Source organism: Narcine bancroftii, chromosome 1, assembly GCF_036971445.1.
Source record: "Narcine bancroftii isolate sNarBan1 chromosome 1, sNarBan1.hap1, whole genome shotgun sequence".
Classification (NCBI taxonomy): domain Eukaryota; kingdom Metazoa; phylum Chordata; class Chondrichthyes; order Torpediniformes; family Narcinidae; genus Narcine; species Narcine bancroftii.
The window spans coordinates 249,985,137-250,013,097 of record NC_091469.1 but is presented as its reverse complement, the minus strand read 5'-3'; positions in this window follow the sequence as shown (position 1 = coordinate 250,013,097).

Below are 27,961 nucleotides of genomic sequence, written 5' to 3'. Positions count from 1 at the left end.
GAGGAGATGGGGTCTGTGGGTGTGATGGAGAGGGAGAGAAAGAGAGAGATGAAGCGAGAGTTATAGGAGGAGAGTGGGGACTGTGTGTGTGACAGAGAGAGAGAGAGAAAGAGTGAGAGAGGAAGTGAGAGATAGAGGAGGAGAGGGGGGACGGTGGGTGTGATGGAGAGAGTGAAAAGAGGGAGAGATGAAGCGAGAGATAGAGGAGGAGAGGGCGGAGTGTGGGTGTGATGGAGAGACAGAGAGAGAGGGAGAGATGAAGCAAGAGATTGAAGAAGAGACGGGGACTGTGGGTGTGATGGAGAGAGACACAAAAAGGGAGAGATGAAGCGAGAGAGAGGAGGAGTGTGTAGACTGTGGGTGTGATGGAGAGATAGAATGAGGGAGAGATGAAGCGAGAGATAGAGGAGGAGAGTTGGAACTGTGGGTGTGATGAAGAGAGAGAATGAGGGAGAGATGAAGCGAGAGATAGAGGACGGGAGGAGGAACTGTTTGTGTGATGGAAAGAAGGAAAGAGGGAGAGATGAAGTGAGACATAGAGGAGGTGAGGGAGGATTGTTGATGTGATGGAGAGAGAGAGAAGGACGGTGTGTAGAAGCGAGAGATAGAGGAGGAGAGGGGGTCTGTGGGTGTGATGGAGAGGGAGAGAAAGAGAGAGATGAAGCGAGAGTTATAGGAGGAGAGTGGGGACTGTGTGTGTGACAGAGAGAGAGAGAGAAAGAGGGAGAGAGGAAGTGAGAGATAGAGGAGGAGAGGGGGGACAGTGGGTGTGATGGAGAGAGTGAAAAGAGGGAGAGATGAAGCGAGAGATAGAGGAGGAGAGGGCGGAGTGTGGTTGTAATGGAGAGACAGAGAAAGAGGGAGAGATGAAGCAAGAGATTGAAGAGGAGACGGGGACTGTGGGTGTGATGGAGAGAGACACAAAAAGGGAGAGATGAAGCGAGAGAGGAGGAGTGTGGAGACTGTGGGTGTGATGGAGAGATAGAATGAGGGAGAGATGAAGCAAGAGATAGAGGAGGAGAGTTGGAACTGTGGGTGTGATGGAGAGAGAGAATGAGGGAGAGATGAAGCGAGAGATAGAGGAGGGGTGGAGAACTGTTTGTGTGATGGAAAGAAGGAATGAGGGAGAGATGAAGCAAGACATAGAGGAGGAGAGGGAGGATTGTTGGTGTGATGGAGAGAGAGAGAAAGACGGAGTGTAGAAGCGAGATATAGAGGAGGAGAGGGGGTCTGTGTGTGTGATGGAGAGGGAGAGAAAGAGGGAGAGATGAAGTGAGAGATAGAGGAGGAGAGGGGGGGACTGGGTGTGATGGAGAGAGAGAGAAAGAGGGAGTGAAGAAGCGTGAGATAGAGGAGGAGAGGGGGACTGTGGGTGTGATGGAGAGGGAGAGAAAGAGGGAGAGATGAAGCGAGAGATAGTGGAGGAAAGTGGTGACTGTGGGTGTGACAGAGAGAGAGAGAGAAATTGGGAGAGAGGAAGTGAGAGATAGAGGGGGGACAGTGGGTGTGATGGAGAGAGAGAAAAAGAGGGAGAGATGAAGTGAGAGATGGAGGAGGAGAGGGGGGACTGTGGGTGTGATGGAGAGAGAGAGAGCCGGAGAGATGAATCGAGAGATAGAGGAGGAGAGGGGTGTCTGTGGGTGTGATAGAGATAGGTGGGAGTGATGAAGTGAGAGATAGAGGAGAAGAGGGGGCACAGTGGGTGTGATGGAAAGAAGGAAAGAGGGAGAGATGAAGCGAGACATAGAGGAGGAGAGGGAGGATTGTTGGTGTGATGGAGAGAGAGAGAAAGACGGAGTGTAGAAGCGAGAGATAGAGGAGGAGAGGGGGTCTGTTGGTGTGATGGAGAGGGAGAGAAAGAGGGAGAGATGAAGCAAGAGATTGAAGAGGAGACGGGGACTGTGGGTGTGATGAAGAGAGACACAAAAAGGGAGAGATGAAGCGAGAGAGAGGAGGAGTGTGGAGACTGTGGGTGTGATGGAGAGATAGAATGAGGGAGAGTTGAAGCGAGAGATAGAGGAGGAGAGTTGGAACTGTGGGTGTGATGGAGAGAGAGAAAGAGGGAGAGTGGAAGTGAGAGATAGAGGAGGAGAGGGGGGACAGTGGGTGTGATGGAAAGAAGGAAAGAGGGAGAGATGAAGCGAGACATAGAGGAGGAGAGGGAGGATTGTTGGTGTGATGGAGAGAGAGAAAGACGGAGTGCAGAAGCGAGAGATAGAGGAGGAGAGGGGGGACAGTGGGTGTGATAGAGAGAGAGAGAGGGAGCGAAGAAGCAAGAGATTGATGAGGAGAGGGGACTGTGGGTGTGATGGAGAGAGAGAGAAAGAGGGAGAGATGAAGTGAGAGATAGAGGAGGAGAGGGGTGTCTGGGTGTGATGGAGAGAGAGAAAGTGGGAGATATGAAGCGAGAGATAGAGAGGGAGAGGGGGACTGTGGGTGTGATGGAGAGAGAGGGGGTCGGATGAAGCGAGAGATAGAGGAGGAGAGGGAGGACTGTGGGTGTGATGGAGAGAGAGAGCAGGAGAGATGAAGCGAGAGATTGAAGAGGAGAGGGGGGACTGTGGGTGTGATGGAGAGAGAGAGAGAAAGAGGGACAGATGAAGTTAGAGATAGAGGAGGAGAGGGGGGACCGTATGTGTGATGGAGAGACAAAGCGAGAGATAGAAGAGGAGAGGGGTACTGTGGGTAAGATGGAGAGAGAGCGACAGATGAAGTGAGAGAGAGTGGTGCGGAGGGGGGGGGGACTGTGGGTGTGAAGAAGAGAGAGAGAAAGAGGGAGAGATAAAGCAAGAGAGATGAGGAGAGGGGGACTGTGGGTGTGATGGAGAGAGAGAGGGAGAGATGAAGCGAGAGATAAAGGAGGAGAGGCGGGACCGTGGGTGTGATGGAGAGAGATAGAGCGGGAGAGATGAAGCGAGAGATAGAGGAGGAGAGAGGTGACTGAGGGTGTGATGGTGAGAGAGAGGGAGAGATGAAGCGAGAGATAGAGGAAGAGTGGGGGTTCAGTGGGTGTGATGGAGAGATAGAATGAGGGAGAGTTGAAGCGAGAGATAGAGGAGGAGAGTTGGAACTGTGGGTGTGATGGAGAGAGAGAAAGAGGGAGAGAGGAAGTGAGAGATAGAGGAGGAGAGGGGGGACAGTGGGTGTGATGGAAAGAAGGAAAGAGGGAGAGATGAAGCGAGACATAGAGGAGGAGAGGGAGGATTGTTGGTGTGATGGAGAGAGAGAAAGACGGAGTGCAGAAGCGAGAGATAGAGGAGGAGAGGGGGGACAGTGGGTGTGATAGAGAGAGAGAGAGGGAGCGAAGAAGCAAGAGATTGATGAGGAGAGGGGACTGTGGGTGTGATGGAGAGAGAGAGAAAGAGGGAGAGATGAAGTGAGAGATAGAGGAGGAGAGGGGTGTCTGGGTGTGATGGAGAGAGAGAAAGTGGGAGATATGAAGCGAGAGATAGAGAGGGAGAGGGGGACTGTGGGTGTGATGGAGAGAGAGGGGGTCGGATGAAGCGAGAGATAGAGGAGGAGAGGGAGGACTGTGGGTGTGATGGAGAGAGAGAGCAGGAGAGATGAAGCGAGAGATTGAAGAGGAGAGGGGGGACTGTGGGTGTGATGGAGAGAGAGAGCAGGAGAGATGAAGCGAGAGATTGAAGAGGAGAGGGGGGACTGTGGGTGTGATGGAGAGAGAGAGAGAAAGAGGGACAGATGAAGTTAGAGATAGAGGAGGAGAGGGGGGACCGTATGTGTGATGGAGAGACAAAGCGAGAGATAGAAGAGGAGAGGGGTACTGTGGGTAAGATGGAGAGAGAGCGACAGATGAAGTGAGAGAGAGTGGTGCGGAGGGGGGGGACTGTGGGTGTGAAGAAGAGAGAGAGAAAGAGGGAGAGATAAAGCAAGAGAGATGAGGAGAGGGGGACTGTGGGTGTGATGGAGAGAGAGAGGGAGAGATGAAGCGAGAGATAAAGGAGGAGAGGCGGGACCGTGGGTGTGATGGAGAGAGATAGAGCGGGAGAGATGAAGCGAGAGATAGAGGAGGAGAGAGGTGACTGAGGGTGTGATGGTGAGAGAGAGGGAGAGATGAAGCGAGAGATAGAGGAAGAGTGGGGGTTCAGTGGGTGTGATGGAGAGAGAGAGGGAGAGATGTATCGAGAGATAGAGGAGGAGAGGGGGACTGTGGGTGTGATGGAGAGAGAGAGAGGGTGAGATGAAGGAAGAGATCGAGGAGGAGAGGGGGGACTGTGAGTGTGATGGAGAGAGAGAGAGAAAGAGGGACAGATCAAGTGAGAGAGAGGAGGAGAGGGGGGAAAGTAGGTGTGATGCAGAGATGAAGCGAGAGATAGGAGAGGACAGGGGTACTGTGGGAGAGATGGAGAGATAGAGGGACAGATGAAATGAGAGATAGAGGAGGAGAGGACGGACTGTGGGTGTGATGGAGAGAGAGAGAGAGTGGGAGAGATGTAGCGCGAGAGAGTGGTGGAGAGGGGGGACTGTGGGTGTGATGTAGAGAGAGAGAAAGAGGGAGAGATAAAGCGAGAGATAGAGGAGGAGAAGGGGACTGTGGGTGTGATGGAGAGAGAGGGAAAGAGGGAGAGATAAAGTGAGAGATAGAGGAGGAGAGGGGGACTGTGAGTGTGATGGAGAGAGATAGGGAGAGATGAAGCGAGAGATAGAGGAGGAGAGGGGGGACTGTGGGTTTGATGGAGTAAGAGAGCGGGAGAGATGAAGCGAGAGATAGAAGAGGAGAGAGGGGCCTGTGGGTGCGATGGCGAGAGAGAGGGAGAGATGAAGCGAGAGATAGAGAAGGAGTGGGGGGTCTGTGGGTGTGATGGAGAGAGAGAGGGAGAGATGAGGCTAGAGATAGAGGAGAGGGGGGACTGTTGGTGTGATGGAGAGAGAGAAAAAGAGTGAGAGATGAAGCGACAGATAGAGGAGGAGAGGGGGACCGTGTGTGTGATGGAGAAAGAGAGAAAGGGAGAGATGAAGCGAGAGATAGTGGAGGAAAGTGGTGACTGTGGGTGTGACAGAGAGAGAGAGAAATTGGGAGAGAGGAAGTGAGAGATAGAGGAGGAGAGGGGGGACAGTGGGTGTGATGGAGAGAGAGAAAAAGAGGGAGAGATGAAGCAAGAGATTGAAGAGGAGACGGGGACTGTGGGTGTGATGGAGAGAGACACAAAAAGGGAGAGAGGATGCGAGAGAGAGGAGGAGTGTGGAGACTGTGGGTGTGATGGAGGGATAGAATGAGGGAGAGATGAAGCGAGAGATAGAGGAGGAGAGTTGGAACTGTGGGTGTGATGGAGAGAGAGAATGAGGGAGAGATGAAGCGAGAGATAGAGGAGGGGAGGAGGAACTGTTTGTGTGATGGATAGAAGGAAAGAGGGAGAGATGAAGCGAGACATAGAGGAGGTGAGGGGGGATTGTTGGTGTGATGGAGAGAGAGAGAAGGACGGAGTGTAGAAGCGAGAGATAGAGGAGGAGATGGGGTCTGTGGGTGTGATGGAGAGGGAGAGAAAGAGAGAGATGAAGCGAGAGTTATAGGAGGAGAGTGGGGACTGTGTGTGTGACAGAGAGAGAGAGAAAGAGTGAGAGAGGAAGTGAGAGATAGAGGAGGAGAGGGGGGACAGTGGGTGTGATGGAGAGAGTGAAAAGAGGGAGAGATGAAGCGAGAGATAGAGGAGGAGAGGGCGGAGTGTGGGTGTGATGGAGAGACAGAGAGAGAGGGAGAGATGAAGCAAGAGATTGAAGAGGAGACGGGGACTGTGGGTGTGATGGAGAGAGACACAAAAAGGGAGAGATGAAGCGAGAGAGAGGAGGAGTGTGTAGACTGTGGGTGTGATGGAGAGATAGAATGAGGGAGAGATGAAGCGAGAGATAGAGGAGGAGAGTTGGAACTGTGGGTGTGATGTAGAGAGAAAATGAGGGAGAGATGAAGCGAGAGATAGAGGACGGGAGGAGGAACTGTTTGTGTGATGGAAAGAAGGAAAGAGGGAGAGATGAAGTGAGACATAGAGGAGGTGAGGGAGGATTGTTGGTGTGATGGAGAGGGAGAGAAGGACGGAGTGTAGAAGCGAGAGATAGAGGAGGAGAGGGGGTCTGTGGGTGTGATGGAGAGGGAGAGAAAGAGAGAGATGAAGCGAGAGTTATAGGAGGAGAGTGGGGACTGTGTGTGTGACAGAGAGAGAGAGAGAAAGAGAGAGAGAGGAAGTGAGAGATAGAGGAGGAGAGGGGGACAGTGGGTGTGATGGAGAGAGTGAAAAGAGGGAGAGATGAAGCGAGAGATAGAGGAGGAGAGGGCGGAGTGTGGTTGTAATGGAGAGAAAGAGAAAGAGGGAGAGATGAAGCAAGAGATTGAAGAGGAGACGGGGACTGTGGGTGTGATGGAGAGAGACACAAAAAGGGAGAGATGAAGCGAGAGAGGAGGAGTGTGGAGACTGTGGGTGTGATGGAGAGATAGAATGAGGGAGAGATGAAGCAAGAGATAGAGGAGGAGAGTTGGAACTGTGGGTGTGATGGAGAGAGAGAATGAGGGAGAGATGAAGCGAGAGATAGAGGAGGGGTGGAGAACTGTTTGTGTGATGGAAAGAAGGAATGAGGGAGAGATGAAGCAAGACATAGAGGAGGAGAGGGAGGATTGTTGGTGTGATGGAGAGAGAGAGAAAGACGGAGTGTAGAAGCGAGATATAGAGGAGGAGAGGGGGTCTGTGTGTGTGATGGAGAGGGAGAGAAAGAGGTAGAGATGAAGTGAGAGATAGAGGAGGGGGGGGACTGGGTGTGATGGAGAGAGAGAGAAAGAGGGAGTGAAGAAGTGTGAGATAGAGGAGGAGAGGGGGACTGTGGGTGTGATGGAGAGGGAGAGAAAGATGGAGAGATGAAGCGAGAGATAGTGGAGGAAAGTGGTGACTGTGGGTGTGACAGAGAGAGAGAGAGAAATTGGGAGAGAGGAAGTGAGAGATAGAGGGGGGACAGTGGGTGTGATGGAGAGAGAGAAAAAGAGGGAGAGATGAAGCGAAAGATGGAGGAGGAGAGGGGGGACTGTGGGTGTGATGGAGAGAGACACAAAAAGGGAGAGATGAAGGGAGAGAGAGGAGGAGTGTGGAGACTGTGGGTGTGATGGAGAGATAGAATGAGGGAGAGATGAAGCAAGAGATAGAGGAGGAGAGGGGGGACTGTGGGTGTGATGGAGAGAGAGAGAGCCGGAGAGATGAATCGAGAGATAGAGGAGGAGAGGGGTGTCTGTGGGTGTGATGGAGATAGGTGGGAGAGATGAAGTGAGAGATAGAGGAGAAGAGGGGGGACAGTGGGTGTGATGGAAAGAATGAAAGAGGGAGAGATGAAGCGAGACATAGAGGAGGAGAGGGAGGATTGTTGGTGTGATGGAGAGAGAGAGAAAGACGGAGTGTAGAAGCGAGAGATAGAGGAGGAGAGGGGGTCTGTTGGTGTGATGGAGAGGGAGAGAAAGAGGGAGAGATGAAGCAAGAGATTGAAGAGGAGACGGGGACTGTGGGTGTGATGAAGAGATACACAAAAAGGGAGAGATGAAGCGAGAGAGAGGAGGAGTGTGGAGACTGTGGGTGTGATGGAGAGATAGAATGAGGGAGAGTTGAAGCGAGAGATAGAGGAGGAGAGTTGGAACTGTGGGTGTGATGGAGAGAGAGAAAGAGGGAGAGAGGAAGTGAGAGATAGAGGAGGAGAGGGGGGACAGTGGGTGTGATGGAAAGAAGGAAAGAGGGAGAGATGAAGCGAGACATAGAGGAGGAGAGGGAGGATTGTTGGTGTGATGGAGAGAGAGAAAGACGGAGTGCAGAAGCGAGAGATAGAGGAGGAGAGGGGGGACAGTGGGTGTGATAGAGAGAGAGAGAGGGAGCGAAGAAGCAAGAGATTGATGAGGAGAGGGGACTGTGGGTGTGATGGAGAGAGAGAAAGAGGGAGAGATGAAGTGAGAGATAGAGGTGGAGAGGGGTGTCTGGGTGTGATGGAGAGAGAGAAAGTGGGAGATATGAAGCGAGAGATAGAGAGGGAGAGGGGGACTGTGGGTGTGATGGAGAGAGAGGGGGTCGGATGAAGCGAGAGATAGAGGAGGAGAGGGAGGACTGTGGGTGTGATGGAGAGAGAGAGCAGGAGAGATGAAGCGAGAGATTGAAGAGGAGAGGGGGGACTGTGGGTGTGATGGAGAGAGAGAGAGAAAGAGGGACAGATGAAGTTAGAGATAGAGGAGGAGAGGGGGGACCGTATGTGTGATGGAGATACGAAGCGAGAGATAGAAGAGGAGAGGGGTACTGTGGGTAAGATGGAGAGAGAGGGACAGATGAAGTGAGAGAGAGTGGTGCGGAGGGGGGGGGACTGTGGGTGTGAAGAAGAGAGAGAGAAAGAGGGAGAGATAAAGCAAGAGAGATGAGGAGAGGGGAACTGTGGGTGTGATGGAGAGAGAGAGGGAGAGATGAAGCGAGAGATAAAGGAGGAGAGGCGGGACGGTGGGTGTGATGGAGAGAGATAGAGCGGGAGAGATGAAGCGAGAGATAGAGGAGGAGAGAGGTGACTGAGGGTGTGATGGTGAGAGAGAGGGAGAGATGAAGCGAGAGATAGAGGAAGAGTGGTGGTTCTGTGGGTGTGATGGAGAGAGAGAGGGAGAGATGTATCGAGAGATAGAGGAGGAGAGGGGGACTGTGGGTGTGATGGAGAGAGAGAGAGGGTGAGATGAAGGAAGAGATTGAGGAGGAGAGGGGGGACTGTGAGTGTGATGGAGAGAGAGAGAGAAAGAGGGACAGATCAAGTGAGAGAGAGGAGGAGAGGGGGGAAAGTAGGTGTGATGCAGAGATGAAGCGAGAGATAGGAGAGGAGAGGGGTACTGTGGGAGAGATGGAGAGAGAGAGGGACAGATCAAATGAGAGATAGAGGAGGAGAGGACGGACTGTGGGTGTGATGGAGAGAGAGAGAGTGGGAGAGATGTAGCGAGAGAGAGTGGTGGAGAGGGGGGACTGTGGGTGTGATGTAGAGAGAGAGAAAGAGGGAGAGATAAAGCGAGAGATAGAGGAGGAGAAGGGGACTGTGGGTGTGATGGAGAGAGAGGGAAAGAGGGAGAGATAAAGTGAGAGATAGAGGAGGAGAGGGGGACTGTGAGTGTGATGGAGAGAGATAGGGAGAGATGAAGAGAGAGATAGAGGAGGAGAGGGTGGACTGTGGGTTTGATGGAGTAAGAGAGCGGGAGAGATGAAGCGAGAGATAGAAGAGGAGAGAGGCGCCTGTGGGTGCGATGGCGAGAGAGAGGGAGAGATGAAGCGAGAGATAGAGAAGGAGTGGGGGGTCTGTGGGTGTGATGGAGAGAGAGAGGGAGAGATGAGGCTAGAGATAGAGGAGAGGGGGGACTGTTGGTGTGATGGAGAGAGAGAAAAAGAGTGAGCGATGAAGCGACAGATAGAGGAGGAGAGGGGGACCGTGTGTGTGCTGGAGAAAGAGAGAAAGGGAGAGATGAAGCGAGAGATAGTGGAGGAAAGTGGTGACTGTGGGTGTGACAGAGAGAGAGAGAAATTGGGGGAGAGGAAGTGAGAGATAAAGGAGGAGAGGGGGGACAGTGGGTGTGATGGAGAGAGAAAAAGAGGGAGAGATGAAGCGACAGATAGAGGAGAAGAGGGGGACCATGTGTGTGATGGAGAAAGAGAGAAAGGGAGAGATGAAGCGAGAGATAGTGGAGGAAAGTGGTGACTGTGGGTGTGACAGAGAGAGAGAGAAATTGGCAGAGATGAAGCGCGACATAGAGGAGGAGAGGGAGGATTGTTGGTGTGATGGAGAGAGAGTGAAAAACGGAGTGTAGAAGTGAGAGATAGAGGAGGAGAGGGGGTCTGTGGGTGTGATGGAGAGACAGAGGAAGCGGGAGAGATGAAGCAAGAGATTGAAGAGGAGACGGGGACTGTGGGTGTGATGGAGAGAGACACAAAAAGGGAGAGATGAAGCGAGAGAGAGGAGGAGTGTGTAGACTGTGGGTGTGATGGACAGATAGAATGAGGTAGAGATGAAGCGAGAGATAGAGGAGGAGAGTTGGAATTGTGGGTGTGATGGAGAAGAGAGAATGAGGGAGAGATGAAGCGAGAGATAGAGGACGGGAGGAAGAACTGTTTGTGTGATGGAAAGAAGGAAAGAGGGAGAGATGAAGTGAGACATAGAGGAGGTGAGGGAGGATTCTTGGTGTGATGGAGAGAGAGAGAAGGACGGAGTGTAGAAGCGAGAGATAGAGGAGGAGAGGGGGTCTGTGGGTGTGATGGAGAGGGAGAGAAAGAGAGAGATGAAGCGAGAGTTATAGGAGGAGAGTGGGGACTGTGTGTGTGACAGAGAGAGAGAGAGAAAGAGTGAGAGAGGAAGTGAGAGATAGAGGAGGAGAGGGGGGACAGTGGGTGTGATGGAGAGAGTGAAAAGAGGGAGAGATGAAGCGAGGGATAGAGGAGGAGAGGGCGGAGTGTGGTTGTAATGGAGAGACAGAGAGAGGGAGAGATGAAGCAAGAGATTGAAGAGGACACGGGGACTGTGGGTGTGATGGAGAGAGACACAAAAAGGGAGAGATGAAGCGAGAGAGGAGGAGTGTGGAGACTGTGGGTGTGATGGAGAGATAGAATGAGGGAGAGATGAAGCAAGAGATAGAGGAGGAGAGTTGGAACTGTGGGTGTGATGGAGAGAGAGAATGAGGGAGAGATGAAGCGAGAGATAGAGGAGGGGAGGAGAACTGTTTGTGTGATGGAAAGAAGGAATGAGGGAGAGATGAAGCAAGACATAGAGGAGGAGAGGGAGGATTGTTGGTGTGATGGAGAGAGAGAGAAAGACGGAGTGTAGAAGCGAGATATAGAGGAGGAGAGGGGGTCTGTGTGTGTGATGGAGAGGGAGAGAAAGAGGGAGAGATGAAGTGAGAGATAGAGGAGGAGAGGGGGGACTGGGTGTGATGGAGAGAGAGAGAAAGAGGGAGTGAAGAAGTGTGAGATAGGAGGAGAGGGGGACTGTGGGTGTGATGGAGAGGGAGAGAAAGAGGGAGAGATGAAGCGAGAGATAGTGGAGGAAAGTGGTGACTGTGGGTGTGACAGAGAGAGAGAGAGAAATTGGGAGAGAGGAAGTGAGAGATAGAGGAGGAGAGGGGGGACAGTGGGTGTGATGGAGAGAGAGAAAAAGAGGGAGAATGAAGCGAGAGATGGAGCAGGAGAGGGGGGACTGTGGGTGTGATGGAGAGAGACACAAAAAGGGAGAGATGAAGGGAGAGAGAGGAGGAGTGTGGAGACTGTGGGTGTGATGGAGAGATAGAATGAGTGAGAGATGAATCGAGAGATAGAGGAGGAGAGGGGGGACTGTGGGTGTGATGGAGAGAGAGAGAGCCGGACAGATGAATCGAGAGATAGAGGAGGAGAGGGGTGTCTGTGGGTGTGATGGAGATAGGTGGGAGAGATGAAGTGAGAGATAGAGGAGGAGTGGGGGGACAGTGGGTGTGATGGAAAGAAGGAAAGAGGGAGAGATGAAGCGAGACATAGAGGAGGAGAGGGAGGATTGTTGGTGTGATGGAGAGAGTGAAAAGAGGGAGAGATGAAGCGAGAGATAGAGGAGGAGAGTGCGGAGTGTGGGTGTGATGGAGAGACTGAGAAAGAGGGAGAGATGAAGCAAGAGATTGAAGAGGAGACGGGGACTGTGGGTGTGATGGAGAGAGACACAAAAAGGGAGAGATGAAGCGAGAGAGAGGAGGAGTGTGGAGACTGTGGGTGTGATGGAGAGATAGAATGAGGGAGAGATGAAGCGAGAGATAGAGGAGGAGAGTTGGAACTGTGGGTGTGATGGAGAGAGAGAATGAGGGAGAGATGAAGCGAGAGATAGAGGAGGGGAGGAGGAACTGTTTGTGTGATGGAAAGAAGGAAAGAGGGAGAGATGAAGCGAGACAGAGGAGGTGAGGGAGGATTGTTGGTGTGATGGAGAGAGAGAGAAAGACGGAGTGTAGAAGCGAGAGATAGAGGAGGAGAGGGGGTATGTGGGTGTGATGGAGAGGGAGAGAAAGAGAGAGATGAAGCGAGAGTTATAGGAGGAGAGTGGGGACTGTGTGTGTGACAGAGAGAGAGAGAGAAAGAGGGAGAGAGGAAGTGAGAGATAGAGGAGGAGAGGGGGGACAGTGGGTGTGATGGAGAGAGTGAAAAGAGGGAGAGATGAAGCGAGAGATAGAGGAGGAGAGGGCGGAGTGTGGGTGTGATGGAGAGACAGAGGAAGAGGGAGAGATGAAGCAAGAGATTGAAGAGGAGACGGGGACTGTGGGTGTGATGGAGAGAGACACAAAAAGGGAGAGATGAAGCGAGAGAGAGGAGGAGTGTGGAGACTGTGGGTGTGATGGAGAGATAGAATGAGGGAGAGATGAAGCGAGAGATAGAGGAGGAGAGTTGGAACTGTGGTCGTGATGGAGAGAGAGAATGAGGGAGAGATGAAGCGAGAGATAGAGGAGGGGAGGAGGAACTGTTTGTGTGATGGAAAGAGGGAAAGAGGGAGAGATGAAGCGAGACATAGAGGAGGAGAGGGAGGATTGTTGGTGTGATGGAGAGAGAGAGAAAGACGGAGTGTAGAATCGAGAGATAGAGGAGGAGAGGGGGTCTGTGTGTGTGATGGAGAGGGAGAGTGGGAGAGATGAAGTGAGAGATAGAGGAGGAGAGGGGGGGACGGTGTGATGGAGAGAGAGAGAAAGAGGGAGTGAAGAAGCGTGAGATAGAGGAGGAGAGGGGGACTGTGGGTGTGATGGAGAGGGAGAGAAAGAGGGAGAGATTAAGCGAGAGATAGTGGAGGAAAGTGGTGACTGTGGGTGTGATGGAGAGAGAGAGAGCCGGAGAGATGAATCGAGAGATAGAGGAGGAGAGGGGTGTCTGTGGGTGTGATGGAGAGTTGTGGGAGAGATGAAGTGAGAGATAGAAGGGGAGAGGGGGGACTGTGTGTGTGATGGAGAGAGAGCAAGAATGAGGGTGAGATTAAGCGAGAGATAGAGGAGGAGAGGGGGACTGTGGGTGTGATCAAGAGAGAGAGAGGGAGAGATGAAGGACGAGATAGAGGAGGAGAGGGGTGACTGTGGGTGTGATAGAGAGAGAGAGGGAGAGATGAAGTGAGAGATAGAGGAGGAGAGGGGTGACTGTGGGTGTGATGGAGATTAAGAGAAAGAGGGAGAGATGAAGTGAGAGATAGAGGAGGAGAGGGGGGGACTGTGGGTGTGATGGTAAGAGGGAGAGATGAAACAAGTGATAGAGGAGGAGAGGGGGGACTGGGTGTGATGGAGAGAGAGAGAACGAGGGAGTGAAGAAGCGAGAGATAGAGGAGGAGAGTGGGACTGTGGGTGTGATGGAGAGGGAGAGATGAAGTGAGAGATAGAGGAGGAGAGGGGAGACTCTGGGTGTGATGGAAAGAGGGAGAGATGAAACGAGAGATAGAGGAGGAGAGGGGGGACTGGGTGTAATGGAGTGAGAGAGAAAGAGGGAGTGAAGAAGCGAGAGATAGAGGAGGAGATGGGGACTGTGGGTGTGATGGAGAGGGAGGGAAAGAGGGAGAGATGAAGTGAGAGATAGAGTAGGAGAGGGGAGACTGTGGGTGTGATGGAGAGAGTGAGAAAGAGTGAGAGATGAAGCGACAGATAGAGGAGGAGAGGGGGACCGTAGGTGTGATGGAGAAAGAGAGAAAGGGAGAGATGAAGCGAGAGATAGAGGAGGAGAGTGGGGACTGTGGGTGTGTCAGAGAGAGAGAGATAGAGGGAGAGAGGAAGTTAGAGATAGAGGAGGAGAGGGGGGACTGTGGGTGTGATGGAGAGAGAAAAGAGGGAGAGATGAAGTGAGAGATAGAGGAGGAGGGGGGACTGTGGGTGTGATGGAGAGAGAGAATGAGGGAGAGATGAAGCGAGAGATAGAGGAGGGGAGGAGGAACTGTGGGTGTGATGGAAAGAAGGAAAGAGGGAGAGATGAAGCGAGACATAGAGGAGGAGAGGGAGGATTGTTGGTGTGATGGAGAGAGAGAGAAAGTGGGAGAGAGTAAGTGAGAGATAGAGGAGGAGAGGGGGGACAGTGGGTGTGATGGAGAGAGAGAAAAAGAGGGAGAGATGAAGCGAGAGATAGAGGAGGAGAGGGGTGACTGTGGGTGTGATGGAGAGAGAGAGAGCCGGAGAGATGAATCGAGAAATAGAGGAGGAGAGGTGGACTGCGGGTGTGATGGAGAGGGAGACAAAGAGGGAGAGATGAAGTGAGAGATAGAGGAGGAGAGGGGGGACTGGGTGTGATGGAGAGGGAGAGAAAGAGTGAGAGATGAAGCGATAGATAGAGGAGGAGAGGGGGACCGTGGGTGTGATGGAGAACGAGAGAAAGGGAGAGATGAAGTGAAGGATAGAGGAGGAGAGTGGAGAATGTGGGTGTGACAGAGAGAGAGAATAAGAGTGAGAGATGAAGCGACAGATAGAGGTGGAGAGGGGGGACTGTGGGTGTGATGGAGAGAAAGAGGGAGAAAGGAAGTGAGAGATAGAGTATGAGAGGGGAGACTGTGGGTGTGATGGAGAGTGAGAGAAACAGTGAGAGATGAAGCGACAGATAGAGGAGGAGAGGGGGACCGTGGGTGTGATGGAGAATGAGAGAAAGGGAGAGATGAAGCGAGAGATAGAGGAGGAGAGTGGAGACTGTGGGTGTGACAGAGAGAGAGAGTAAGAGTGAGAGATGAAGTGACAGATAGAGGAGGAGAGGGGGGACTGTGGGTGTGATGGAAAGAGGGAGAGATGAAACGAGAGATAGAGGAGGAGAGGGGGGACTGGGTGGAATGGAGTGAGAGAGAAAGAGGGAGTGAAGAAGCGAGAGATAGAGGAGGAGATGGGGACTGTGGGTGTGATGGAGAGGGAGACAAAGAGGGAGAGATGAAGTGAGAGATAGAGGAGGAGAGGGGGGACAGTGGGTGTGATGGAGAGAGAGAAAAAGAGGGAGAGATGAAGCGAGAGATAGAGGAGGAGAGGTGGACTGCGGGTGTGATGGAGAGGGATACAAAGAGGGAGAGATGAAGTGAGAGATAGAGGAGGAGAGGGGGGGACTGTTGGTGTGATGGAGAGAGAGAGAAAGAGGGAGAGATGAAGTGAGAGATACAGTAGGAGAGGGGAGACTGGGTGTGATGGAGAGGGAGAGAAGGAGTGAGAGATGAAGCGACAGATAGAGGAGGAGAGGGGGACCGTGGGTGTGATGGAGAACGAGAGAAAGGGAGAGATGTAGCGAGAGATAGAGGAGGAGAGTGGGGACTGTGGGTGTGACAGAGAGAGAGAGAAAGATGGAGAGAGGAAGTGAGAGATAGAGGAGGAGAGGGGGGACTCTGGGTGTGATGGAAAGAGGGAGAGATGAAACGGGAGATAGAGGAGGAGAGGGGGGACTGGGTGGAATGGAGTGAGAGAGAAAGAGGGAGTGAAGAAGCGAGAGATAGAGGAGGAGATGGGGACTGTGGGTGTGATGGAGAGGGAGAGAAAGAGGGAGAGATGAAGTGAGAGATAGAGGAGGAGAGGGTGATACTGTTGGTGTGATGGAGTGAGAGAGAAAGAGGGAGAGATGAAGTGAGAGATAGAGTAGGAGAGGGGAGACTGTGGGTGTGATGGAGAGAGTGAGAAAGAGTGAGAGATGAAGCGACAGATAGAGGAGGAGAGGGGGACCGTAGGTGTGATGGAGAAAGGGAGAGATGAAGCGAGAGATAGAGGAGGAGAGTGGGGACTGTGGGTGTGTCAGAGAGAGAGAGATAGAGGGAGAGAGGAAGTTAGAGATAGAGGAGGAGAGGGGGGACTGTGGGTGTGATGGAGAGAGAAAAGAGGGAGAGATGAAGTGAGAGATAGAGGAGGAGGGGGGACTGTGGGTGTGATGGAGAGAGAGAATGAGGGAGAGATGAAGCGAGAGATAGAGGAGGGGAGGAGGAACTGTGGGTGTGATGGAAAGAAGGAAAGAGGGAGAGATGAAGCGAGACATATAGGAGGAGAGGGAGGATTGTTGGTGTGATGGAGAGAGAGAGAAAGTGGGAGAGAGTAAGTGAGAGATAGAGGAGGAGAGGGGGGACAGTGGGTGTGATGGAGAGAGAGAAAAAGAGGGAGAGATGAAGTGAAAGATAGAAGAGGAGACGGGGGACTCTGGGTGTGATGGAGATAGACACAAAAAGGGAGAGATGAAGCGAGAGAGAGGAGGAGTATGGAGACTGTGGGTGTGATGGAGGGATAGAATGAGGGAGAGATGAAGTGAGAGATAGCGGAGGAGGGGGGTACTGTGGGTGTGATGGAGAGAGAGAGGGATAGATGAAGCGAGAGTTAGAGGAGGAGAGGGGGGACTGGGTGTGATGGAGAGATGAAGCAAGAGATAGAGGAGGAGAGTGGGAACTGTGGGTGTGATGGAGAGAGCGAGAGAGAGGGAGAGATGAAGTGAGAGACAGAGAAGGAGAGGGGGACTGTGGGTGTTATGGAAAGACAGAGAAAGAATGAGAAATGATGCGAGAGATGGAAGAGGAGATGGTCCACTCTGGGTGTGATGGAGAGAGTGACAAAAAGGGAGAGATGAAATGAGAGAGAGGAGGAGAGGGGGACTGTGGGTGTGATGGAGAGAAAGAGAAAGAAGGAGAGAAGAAGCGTGTGATAGAGGAGGAGAGGGGGGACTGGGTGTGATGGAGTGGGAGAGAAAGAGGGAAAGATGAATGAGAGATAGAGGAGGAGAGGGGGGACTGTGGGTGTGATGGAGAGAGAGAGGGGGAGAGATGAGGCAAGAGCTAGAGGAGGAGCAGGGGGACTGTGGGTGTGATGGAGAGAGAGAGAAAGAGGGAGAGATGAAGTGAGAGATAGAGGAGGAGAGGGGGACTGTGGGTGTTATGGAAAGACAGAGAATGAATGAGAAATGATGCGAGAGATGGAAGAGGAGATGGTCCACTCTGGGTGTGATGGAGAGAGTGACAAAAAGGGAGAGATGAAATGAGAGAGAGGAGGAGAGGGGGACTGTGGGTGTGATAGAGAGAAAGAGAAAGAAGGAGAGAAGAAGCGTGTGATAGAGGAGGAGAGGGGGGACTGGGTGTGATGGAGTGGGAGAGAAAGAGGGAAAGATGAACGAGAGATAGAGGAGGAGAGGGGGGACTGTGGGTGTGATGTAGAGGAGAATGTGGGAGAGATGAAGCGAGAGATAGAGGAGGGGAGGAGGAACTGTGGGTGTGATGGAAAGAAGGAAAGAGGGAGAGATGAAGCGAGACATAGCGGAGGAGAGGGAGGATTGTTGGTGTGATGGAGAGAGAGAAAGAGGGAGTGAAGAAGCGAGAGATAGAGGAGGAGAGGGGAGAATGTGGGTGTGATGGAGAGAGAGAGAAAGAGTGAGAGATGAAGCGACAGATAGAGGAGGAGACGGGGACTGTGGGTGTGATGGAGAAAGAGAGTAAAGGAGAGATGAAGCGAGAGATAGAAGAGTAGACGAGGGATTGTTGGTGTGATGGAGAGAGACACAAAAAGGGAGAGATGAAGCGAGAGAGAAGAGGAGTGTGGAGACTGTGGGTGTGATGGAGAGATAGAATGAGGGAGATAAGAAGCGAGAGATAGAGGAGGAGAGGGGGGACTGTGGGTGTGATGGAGAGAGAGAATGAGGGAGAGATGAAGCGAGAGATAGAGGAGGGGAGGAGGAACTGTGGGTGTGATGGAAAGAAGGAAAGAGGGAGAGATGAAGCGAGACATTGAGGAGGAGAAGGAGGATTGTTGGTGTGATGGATAGAGAGAGAAAGAGGGAGAGATGAGGCAAGAGATAGAGGAGGAGCGGGGGGACTGTGGGTGTGATGGAGAGAGAGAGAAAGAGGGAGAGATGAAGTTAGAGATAGAGGAGGAGAGGGGGGACTGTGGGTGTTATGGGGAGACAGAGAAAGAATGAGAAATGATGCGAGAGATGGTAGAGGAGAGGGGCGACTCTGGGTGTGATGGAGAGAGTGACAAAAAGGGAGAGATGAAATGAGAGAGAGGAGGAGAGGGGGACTGTGGGTGTGATGGAGAGAAAGAGAAAGAAGGAGTGAAGATGCGAGTGATAGAGGAGGAGAGGGGGGACTGGGTGTGATGGAGTGGGAGAGAAAGAGGTAAAGATGAACGAGAGATAGAGGAGGAGAGGGGGGACTGTGGGTGTGATGGAGAGAGAGAATGAGGCAGAAATGAAGCAAGAGAGAGGAGGATAGAGGTGACTGTGGGTGTGATGGAAAGAGAGAGAAAGAGGGCGAGATGAAGCAAGAGATAGAGGTGGAGACGGGGGCCTATGGGTGTGATGTAGAGAGAGAGAGAGAGGGAGAGATGAATCTGGAGATAGAGGAAGATAGGGGGTACTGTGTGTGTGATGGAGAGAGAGGGAAAGAGGGAGAAATGAAGTGAGAGATAGAGGAAGAGAGGGGGACTGTGGGTGTGATGGAGAGAGAGAGGGACAGATGAAGCGAGAGATAGCGGAGGATGGGGGAACTGTGGGTGTGATGGAGAGAGAGAGAGAGAGGGATAGATGAAGCGAGAGTTCGAGGAGGAGAGGGGGGACTGGGTGTGATGGAGAGAGATAGAGTGGCAGTGATGAAGCGAGAGATAGAGGAGGAGAGGGGGATTTGGTGTGATGGAGAGATGAAGCAAGAGATAGAGGAGGAGAGGGGGAACTGTGGGTGTGATGGAGAGAGAGAGAGGGAGAGATGAAGCAAGAGATAGAGGAGGAGAGGGGGACTGTGGCTTCGATGGAGAGGGAGAGAAAGAGGGAGAGATGAAGTGAGAGATAGCGGAGGAGAGGGGTGACTGTGGGTGTGATGGAGAGAGCGTGAAAGAGAGAGACACAGTGAGAGATAGAGGAGGAGAGGGGGACTGTGGGTGTGATGGAGAGAGAGAGGGACAGATGAAGTGAGAGATACAGGAGGAGAGGGGGGACTGTGGGTTTGATGGAGAGAGAGAGAGCGGGAGAGATGAAGCGAGAGATAGAGGAGGAGAGGGGTGACTGTGGGTGTGATGGAAAGAGAGAGAAAGAGGGGGAGATGAAGCGAGAGATAGAGGAGGAATTGGGGGCTGTGGCTGTGATGGAGAGAGAGAGAGAGAGGGAGGGTAATAGAAATCTGAGATAGAATGAAAGATTGAGAGAAGGGAAAATAACGGGGGGGGGGAGTGAGAGGGAGAGAGCGAGCAGAGAGCGCAAAATGATCAGAAAGAAAGAACAGTGAGAAATTGAGTGAGAGAACTACAGGAGAAGTTAAAAACAATGGTGGAGAAGTTCTGCTGGTCAAACAGTGCTTTATATTAAGGTACATGATGCACCATCATTCACGACAAAAGAGTGAGGTGGTGAAACTGATCGGCCGCAGCGTAGATAAAAGCCCACCCTCAACTGGAGGGACAACTAACACTTTTATCAGCTCACAACACAGGTCGGTTTCATGAACAGGCTTCAGAGGGGCTCAGGTCTTAGGCAGGAAACCAGGGTTATTTATGGGCTTCCGGGGGAGGAGCCAGCAGGCGGGGCCAGTCGTCATTACAGCACACTTCAAGTGAATCCCAGTTCACTTTGTTTACCCCTTCCTTCAGAATTAAGGGTCTGTGGATAAAGAGAGCAAGGATCAGAAGCCGGTAATTGACTCAGAAGGGGAATATTTACAATTCTATTTATAGATTCAAGTGGTCTGGGGATCTGGAGATCCTGGTGGAGTGCCTTAACTCCGGGGGGCCTAGGGCTCCTTGATTCTCCTGGTCCACCTGTGATAGAAGGTTAGTGGGCTGGTGTTTCGGGTTGACGATAGAGGGGGATTCACTCTCCTCCTGAACCAGGTCCCCTGAGACCCTGAGCAGGGGTGGGGTAAAAAACCTCAGTAGCTTGTGGGGCACATGAGGCAACAGATCCTCTGTTGTGGTGGGTTCCAGGTCACTGATGGAGACGATGTCCTCCCTGCCATCTGGGTACTCCAGGTAGGCGTATGTGGGTTTGGCATGAAGCAATTTCACCCTTTCCACCAGGGTGTCAGTCTTACTCCTTGTCACATGCTTCTTGTGAGCCAGGCTGGTTATGTAGTTCCTGATGCTGATCTTCTGTTGAATGTAAACATGAGCTCATGAAGAGTAGCATTGGTCGCTGTGCAGAGTAGCGACTAAATTGAGTGGAGCGTGATGGGGAGGACATCCTGCCAGCGAGAGACTGGAAGGCCTTTTGCTTCAGTGCAAGTTTGACAGCCTTCTTGTTCTCTTTTTCAACCTGTCCATTCCCCCGGGGGTTGTAGTTAGTAGTCCTGCTGGATGCGATGCCCCTCACCAGCAGGTACTGACGCAGCTCGTCATTCATGAAGGAAGGTCACTATGAATATAGCTGGGATACCCGAACGGGGTTAAAGTAGAGTCTAGGGCCTTCATAACGAATGAGGCAGATGTGTCTGGGCACGGGATGGCAAAAGGGAAGCAGGAGTGCTCATCAATGACCGAGAGAAAGTAGATGTTCCTGTTCGTGGAGAGGAGAGGTCCCTTAAAATCGACGCTGAGCCATTCAAAGGGCCTGGATGATTTAATCAGATGCGCTTCTGCGGGACAAAAATAGTGCAGCTTGCACTCAGCGCAGACCTGACATGACCTGGTCATTTCCCTGACGTTTTCTATTGAGTAGGGCAAATTGCAGAACTTGACAAAATGAGCCATGTGGGTGATACCTGGATGGCAGAGCTCATTATGTACGGACCGCAGTTGGCTGGTGAGTGCGAGACACAGCATCCCCTGGACAAGGCATCTGGAGGGTGATTGAGGGCTTATAGCTGATGTCATAATTGTAGGTGGCGAGTTCAATCCTCCACCTAGCAATTTTGTCATTCTTGATTTTGCCCTTCTTGGCATTGCTGAACATGAATGCGACCGAGCGCTGGTCCATGAGGAGCATAAATCTTCTACCACCCAGGTAGTGCCTCCAGTTCCTTACGGCTTCTACAATGGCCTGAGCTTCCTTTTCTGGAGCTCGTGGCCTTGACGCATATGTGAGAAAAAGGCTACCGGCCTACCTGCCTGATTGAAGGTAGCTGACAGGGCTTTGTCCAAAGTGTCAATTTCCACTTGGAAAGGTACATTCTAGTCTACAGCTGCATGGCGGCTTCGGAGGTAATTGAAAGCCGTCTGGGCTTCAGCCGAGAGGGAGAAAGTAGTGGCCTTTAAAAATGGGCGAACCTTGTCTGTTTATTGGGCGTAATATGAGAAAAATCCCAGGCATCTCCTCAAAGTGTTTGTGTTCCCAGGGAGGGGGCACTCTAACAGGGGATGCATCCTATTGGGATCGGGGCCAATCATGCCATTCTGCACCACTTAGCCAAGGATAGCCAGTTGTGTAGTCCTGAATACACACTTGGAATTGTTGGTGAGATTCAGGGCTCTTGCTGTGTGGAAAAAGCTCTGGAGATTGTCATCATGGTCTTCCATGGTGTGGCCATAGATGGTGACATTATCGAGGTCAGGGAAGGTAGCCTTCAACCCATACTCGCCCACCATCCTGTCCATCTGCTGCTGGAAGATAGACACCCCCGTTGGTAACACCAAAAGGGACCCTCCAGAACTGATAGAGTCGACCGCTAGCCTCAAATGCCGTATACAGGTGGTCCTCAGAATGGATTGGCAGCTGGTGATAGGCAGCTTTCAGGTTGATGGTCGAATAGACCTGATACTGTGCGATATCATTCACCATATCCGAAATACGAGGGAGGGGGTATGCGTCCAGGAGTGTGTATCGGTTATATAGTCAATTACTAGCCCGGACTTGTTTTCCCCCTTTACTACCACCACGTGCTCTCCACGGGCTGGTGCTCTGGTCGATGATCCTCTCCTCCAGTAGGCACTGGGACTCCATCTTTATGAACTCCCTATCTGCCGTGCTGAACCTCCTGCTCTTGGTGGTGATGGGCTTACAATCGGCAGACAGGTTTGGGAACAAAAGGTGGGGGGGGGGGTCGATGTTCAGCGTGGAGAGGCTACAAGTGGGTTCTTGTTTTGAGGGCCCTCTGTTCCGAACCGTTACAGGGGGAAGGGGACCAGAAAACTCCAAGGTCATGTTTTTAAGGTGACACAGGACATCCAGACCCAACAATACTGGAGCACACAATTAATCTAAAATGTACATGTGAAATTTACAAACCCTCCCCCCTTAAAATGACAGATGAACTGTACAATGTTTCTGTACATGCACTGAATAGAACTCGGACGCTAGGAAGATTCAGTAATTAGATGGGTACATTTATAGGTTATATTTTTGCAGAGCCCATGAAGCTATGAAACTTTCCGTGGAGCCTGTGTCAATCAGGCACTTGGTTGAATGTCCGTTTACCTTCACGGTCACCATCAAGTTGCTGAGCTGGTGAGGTCTATTCTGGTCAAGGACCAGCGATGCCTGGTCGCCGTAGGCACCATGTTCTTCCCTTGAGTGGCCCTCTCCATTCTGAGTCGACCTGTGCAGGTAAGATGGTGCCAACCTTGCGGCACAGCAAGATGACCGCCCTCCTTCCTCCTCTGACGATGGCGCTGAATTCAAAATCAGGCTGCTGCAAGATGGCAACCGAGCCTTTATGCACCGTTTCTGGAGGCAGCGGGTTGCACAGCAATCGATATCGGGTGAGTCCAGCACAGATGACTTGAGGCTGGAATCAGATCCAGGAGCAATACAGGCCATAGACTTCCCCAGTCCTCCCTTCATGCGGCAGATCCTTGGCCAATGCCCCTTCTTCTCACAGCTGGAGCATGTAGTGTCTTTGGCTGGGGAATGGGCACAGGGGTGCTGTGCCTTGCCGCAGATAAAGCACTCCTGGGAAGCGGCAGCCATTAGAGTGGGGGCCACTGTAGCGAGATCAGCTGGTCCTTGGAGGTGCTCACCCGAGAGCGTGAGTTCACTGGCCTCAAGGTCGTCATTCTGAGACTGGCCTGTTCCAGCAATTTGGCCAGCTCGATGTGACTAGCGAGGTCCTTCCTTCCCAACTCGTGCAGTCACTGCCTCACGAACCTCAAGCGGACCCCTGCAACTAGGGTGTCCCAGATCTGTTCACCTTCCTGGACGTGGCCCAAAGCGGCCTCATACCTGCCCTGAGCCAGTGTCCGCAGATCAGCAGATAGTTTCAATCGACTCTCCAGGCCATTGGTGGCGTAGGGTGAGCCGTGCCTCATTAGGACCTCATTCAGGGCCTTTATGTAGCCGGCCTTCAGCACCTCGATGGGGGCTTTGTATGTCAGGCAGTCTCAGACGACTGCGTACCCCTTCGTCTCTACCCTGGAGATGAGCACCAACCTCCAGAACTCATCTGTATGGAAGATGTCCCTGGTCGCATGTAGATAGGTCTGGAAGCAGAACTTCCATGAAGTTCAGATTAAATATGTGGGGAAGGGGGTATTGGTTAACTAGATCAAATACACGGGGGAGGGGCTACTAGTTAACCAGATTGGATATGCAGGGCAGAGGTACTAGTCTTAGTTGGTTAACTAGATCAAATACACGGGGGAGGGGCTACTAGTTAACCAGATCGGATATGCAGGGCAGAGGTTCAATGCGAACTCCTCAGCCGCATTGGGGGACTGGGGGGAGGGGGTCTATGAACAGCAAACTGGGCTTGAGCAACACCTCCATCCTTGTTTGTAAGCTAATAAAATTATAGCATAGATAAAAGCTCACACTCGACTGGAGGGAGAACTAACACTTTTATTAGCTTACAACACAGGTAGGATTCACGAACAGGCTTCAGATGGGTTCAGGGTTTAAGTGGGAAACCAGGGTTATGCAGGTCAGTGGGACCAGGCAAAAAAAAATTGTTTGACACAGACTGGAGGGGCCAAGGTGGCCTGTTTCTGTGTTGTAATTGTAATATGGTTTGTAATATATGAACCCCCAGGAGAGGATCTGGGAGGCGGGACCAGTCATCACTTCTAGTGAATCCGTTCACTACACAGGCTTTTTAGTGACTGTAGACTGGGGCAGTAACCAACCCTATCGACTGATCGTGGCGGGAAGAGTGGGGAGCTGCAAAGGGTTATGGGTAGGATCAGCCTTGGGAGGCATGTTCAGGTGGCAGTAGCCAATCCAGTATCACAATGGTTTACCACATTCGCCCCTCCTTTTTAAGAAGAGTCCTGCGGGGTGAGAGACGCCTCTGCCGCAGCGAATGATGTGGTAATGGTTGGGGTGTTGCCCATGATGCCCCAGGCAGCTTGTGTGGCTGGTTTGTCATCACTAGTTACAGTTCACCGGTGGTGGGGGGAGGGACAGGTGAAGGGAGTATGGTGCTGCTGCATTATGGGTGACAACAGTTGCTGAGAGTGGAGTGTGGTGGGCAGCAGGTTCAGGGACTCCCAAAATGGCAGTGGAGGAGTGTTTGTTGGTGGTTGATAGCGGTCAGAAGGGCTCCTGATAGTGCCAAATCCTGGATGGAGACCGTGTTCTCGCACCCATCAGTGAAGGCCACGTAGGCACGTTGAGGATTTGTGTGGAGAAGGTGGACCCTCTCGACCAGTGAGTCAGTCTTAGATGGCCTGGCCTGCTTCTGAAGAAGGACCAGTCCTAGGGAGGCCAGCCAGGAAGGCAGCATAGGCCCTGATGTTGACATCCTAGGGAAGGGAAACATTTCATGAGGCATATTGTTAGTGGTCGTACATAAGAGCGACTGTACAGAGTGGAGCGTGTCTGGGAGGACCTCCTGCCAGCAGGAAATAGGGAGGCTTGTGACCTCAGGGCCAGGAGGATAGTGTTCCAGACTGTGGCATTCTCCCTTTCTACCCGCCCATTTCCTATGGGATTGTAGCTGGTGGTCCTGCTCATGGCGATGCCCCTGGCCAGCAGGTCACTCGTGAATGAGGTACCCCAGTCGCTGTGGATGAAACAGGGTTACCCAAAGAGTGGGCAGACTTTGTGGGTGGCTTTGATACCTGTAGCTGTGGTCATGTCCGGGGAGGGGATGGTGAAAGGGAAGCGAGAATACTCATTGACAATGATGAGGAAGTAGACGTTCTGATTCGAGGAAGGGAGAGGCCCCTTGAAGTTGATGCTCAGGTGCTCGACGGGGCGAGCAGCTTTGATCAGGTGCACCTTGTCCAAAAGGTAGAAATGTGGTTTGCACTCAGTGCCGACCTGGCATTTTTCGGTCATTGTTCCAACTTCCTCGATGGAGTACGGTAGGTTTCAGGCTTAACTAAAATGGGAGAACCTCATCCCCCCGGGGTGGCAGAGGTTGTTGTGGAAGGTCTGAAATCTGTCCATTTGGATGCTGGCATGTCCTGTGGGAGAAGGTGTCTGAGGGCTCTTGAGTTTGCCAGGCTGGTACAGGATATCGTAGTTACAGGTGGACAGTTCGATTCGCCACCTGAGGATTTTATCATTCTTGATTTTCACCCTCTTCTTGTTGTTGAACATGAAGTTGACCGCCCACTGGCCCGTGAGGAGGGTGAAGTGTTTGCCAGCGAGGTAGTGCTTTCAGTGATGTACTGCCTCCACGATGGCCTGGGGCTCCTTTCTGACTGAGGAATGGTGGACTTCAGGGCTTTGGAAGGTGCGTGAGAAGAAGACGATGGGTCTGTCCACTTGACAGGTGGCTTTACTAATAGACGAGCCTTGTCCATAAGGTTAGGGAGCCACTGAGCGTAGTACAAGAAGAAACCCAGGCATTTTTTCAGGGCTCTGAGGGTGTGGGGGAGGGAGAGCTCCAGTAGAGGGTGCATACGGTCAGGGTCAGGCCCATTGACACCATTTACAACCACGCAGCCAAGAATGGCTCTTTGAGTAATCTGGAGCACACATTTCTCTTTGTAATAAGTAAGGTTTAGGAGCATCGCAGCCCAGAGGAATTTTCAAAGGTTGGCATCATGGCCCTGCAGGTCTTGGCCACTAATGATCACATTGTCAAGCTATGGAAAAGTGGCCTGCAGGTTATAGCGGTCCATCTCCCACTGGCAAACGGAGACCCCGTTGGTGACACCAAAGGAGACCTGGAGGAAATTGTAGAGAATACTATCTGCCTCAAATGCAGTGTATTGGTGGTCCTCAGGGCAGATCAGGAGCTGAAGATAGGCTGACTTCAGGTCAATCATGGAGAATACCCGATGTTGCACAATCTGGTTAACCAGATCAGATATGCGGGGGAGGGGGTACTGGTTAACCAGATTGGATACGTGGGGGAGGGATATTAGTTAACCAGATTGGATACGAAGGGAAGGGGTACTGGTTAACCAGATCAAATACACGGGGGAGGGGCTACTAGTTAACCAGATCGGATATGCGGGGATGTGTCGGAAGGGGGTACTGGTTAATCAGATTGAATATGTGGGGAAGGGGGTATTGGTTAACTAGATCAAATACACGGGGGAGGGGCTACTAGTTAACCAGATCGGATATGCGGGGAAGGGGGTACTGGTTAACCAGATTGGATATGCGGGGAAGGGGTACTGGTTAACCAGATTGGATGTGTGGGAAGGGGGTACTGGTTAATCAGATTAAATATGTGGGGAAGGGGGTATTGGTTAACTAGATCAAATATACGGGGGAGGGGCTACTAGTTAACCAGATCGGATATGCAGGGCAGAGGTACTAGTTAACCAGATCAGATACTCGGGGATGGGGTACTGGTTAACCAGATTGGATATGTGGGGGAGGGTGTACTGGTTAACCAGATTGGATATGCGGGGGAGGGGGTACTGGTTAACCAGATTGGATACGTGGGGGAGGGATATTAGTTAACCAGATTGGATACGAAGGGAAAGGGTACTGGTTAACCAGATCAAATACACGGGGGAGGGGCTACTAGTTAACCAGATCGGATATGCGGGGAAGGGGTACTGGTTAACCAGATTGGATGTGTGGGAAGGGGGTACTGGTTAATCAGATTGAATATGTAGGGAAGGGGGTATTGGTTAACTAGATCAAATACACGGGGGAGGTGCTACTAGTTAACCAGATCGGATATGCGGGGAAGGGGGTACTGGTTAACCAGATTGGATACGTGGGGCGAGGGTACTGGTTAACTAGATTGGATATTCGGGGAGGGGGTACTAGTTAACCAGATTGGATACGCGGGGAAGGGGTTACCTGTTAACCAGATCGGATATTGTGGAGGGGTTACTGGTTAACCAGATTGGATATGCGGGGAAGGGGGTACTGGTTAACTAGATCGGATATGTGGGGAGGGGGTACTGGTTAACCAGATTGGATACATAGGGAAGGAGTACACCTCGAGGTGCATTTACTGGTTTATGATCTGACTCTAATCTATGACCATTCTGTTCTTTTTCCCGCTTTTCACTACGACCACCTGGGCCCTCGAGGATCTATTGCTGACCTCGATGATGAGCCTCTGACTTGATGAATACTCTGTCTGTGGTGCAGTATCACCTGTTCCTGGTGAGATTCATGAACAGCAGTGGAGGGGTGATCTTTAGGGTCAAGAGCCCTCAGTTCATGTGCAGAGGGCCATCTGTGAACTGCTCATTACAAACGGTGAGGAGGGATGAGGCCCATCGAACTCCAATGTAACATTTGTAAGTTGGCCCTGGAAGGCCAGCCCCAGCAGCGAGGGGGCACAGAGCGGTGGCACAACAAGGAACTGGAAGTGTTTGTAACCCATGCCTCCAATGGTCAAAGTCACTATACAGGACCCGTGAACGTCTGTTGTGTGGGATTTGGACGTGAGTGATATCTTGTGGCTGACTGGCTGCACTCCGAGGGATAGGCGCTTAGTGGTATTGGGGTGACTAAAGCCTTCCGTACTCCTGCTATCAAACAAACAGTTCGTTATGCGCCCGTTCACCTGGACGTCCATCTTTGGCCTGGTGAGTTCGTGTGGACCCTCTTGCTTCAGGGTGATGGAGTCCAGTATAGACTCTCTGTCCGTGTTTCCCCATGGTGATGCAGGCCCGAAAAGATGATGCCTTTGCGTGGTCCAAAATGGTGGCCCCCATGATTTGCATGTGGCATTGCTGGTCCACAGAGGAGATGGTGCCAATCATGCTGCCCGGATGGCAGTTATCCACATGCAG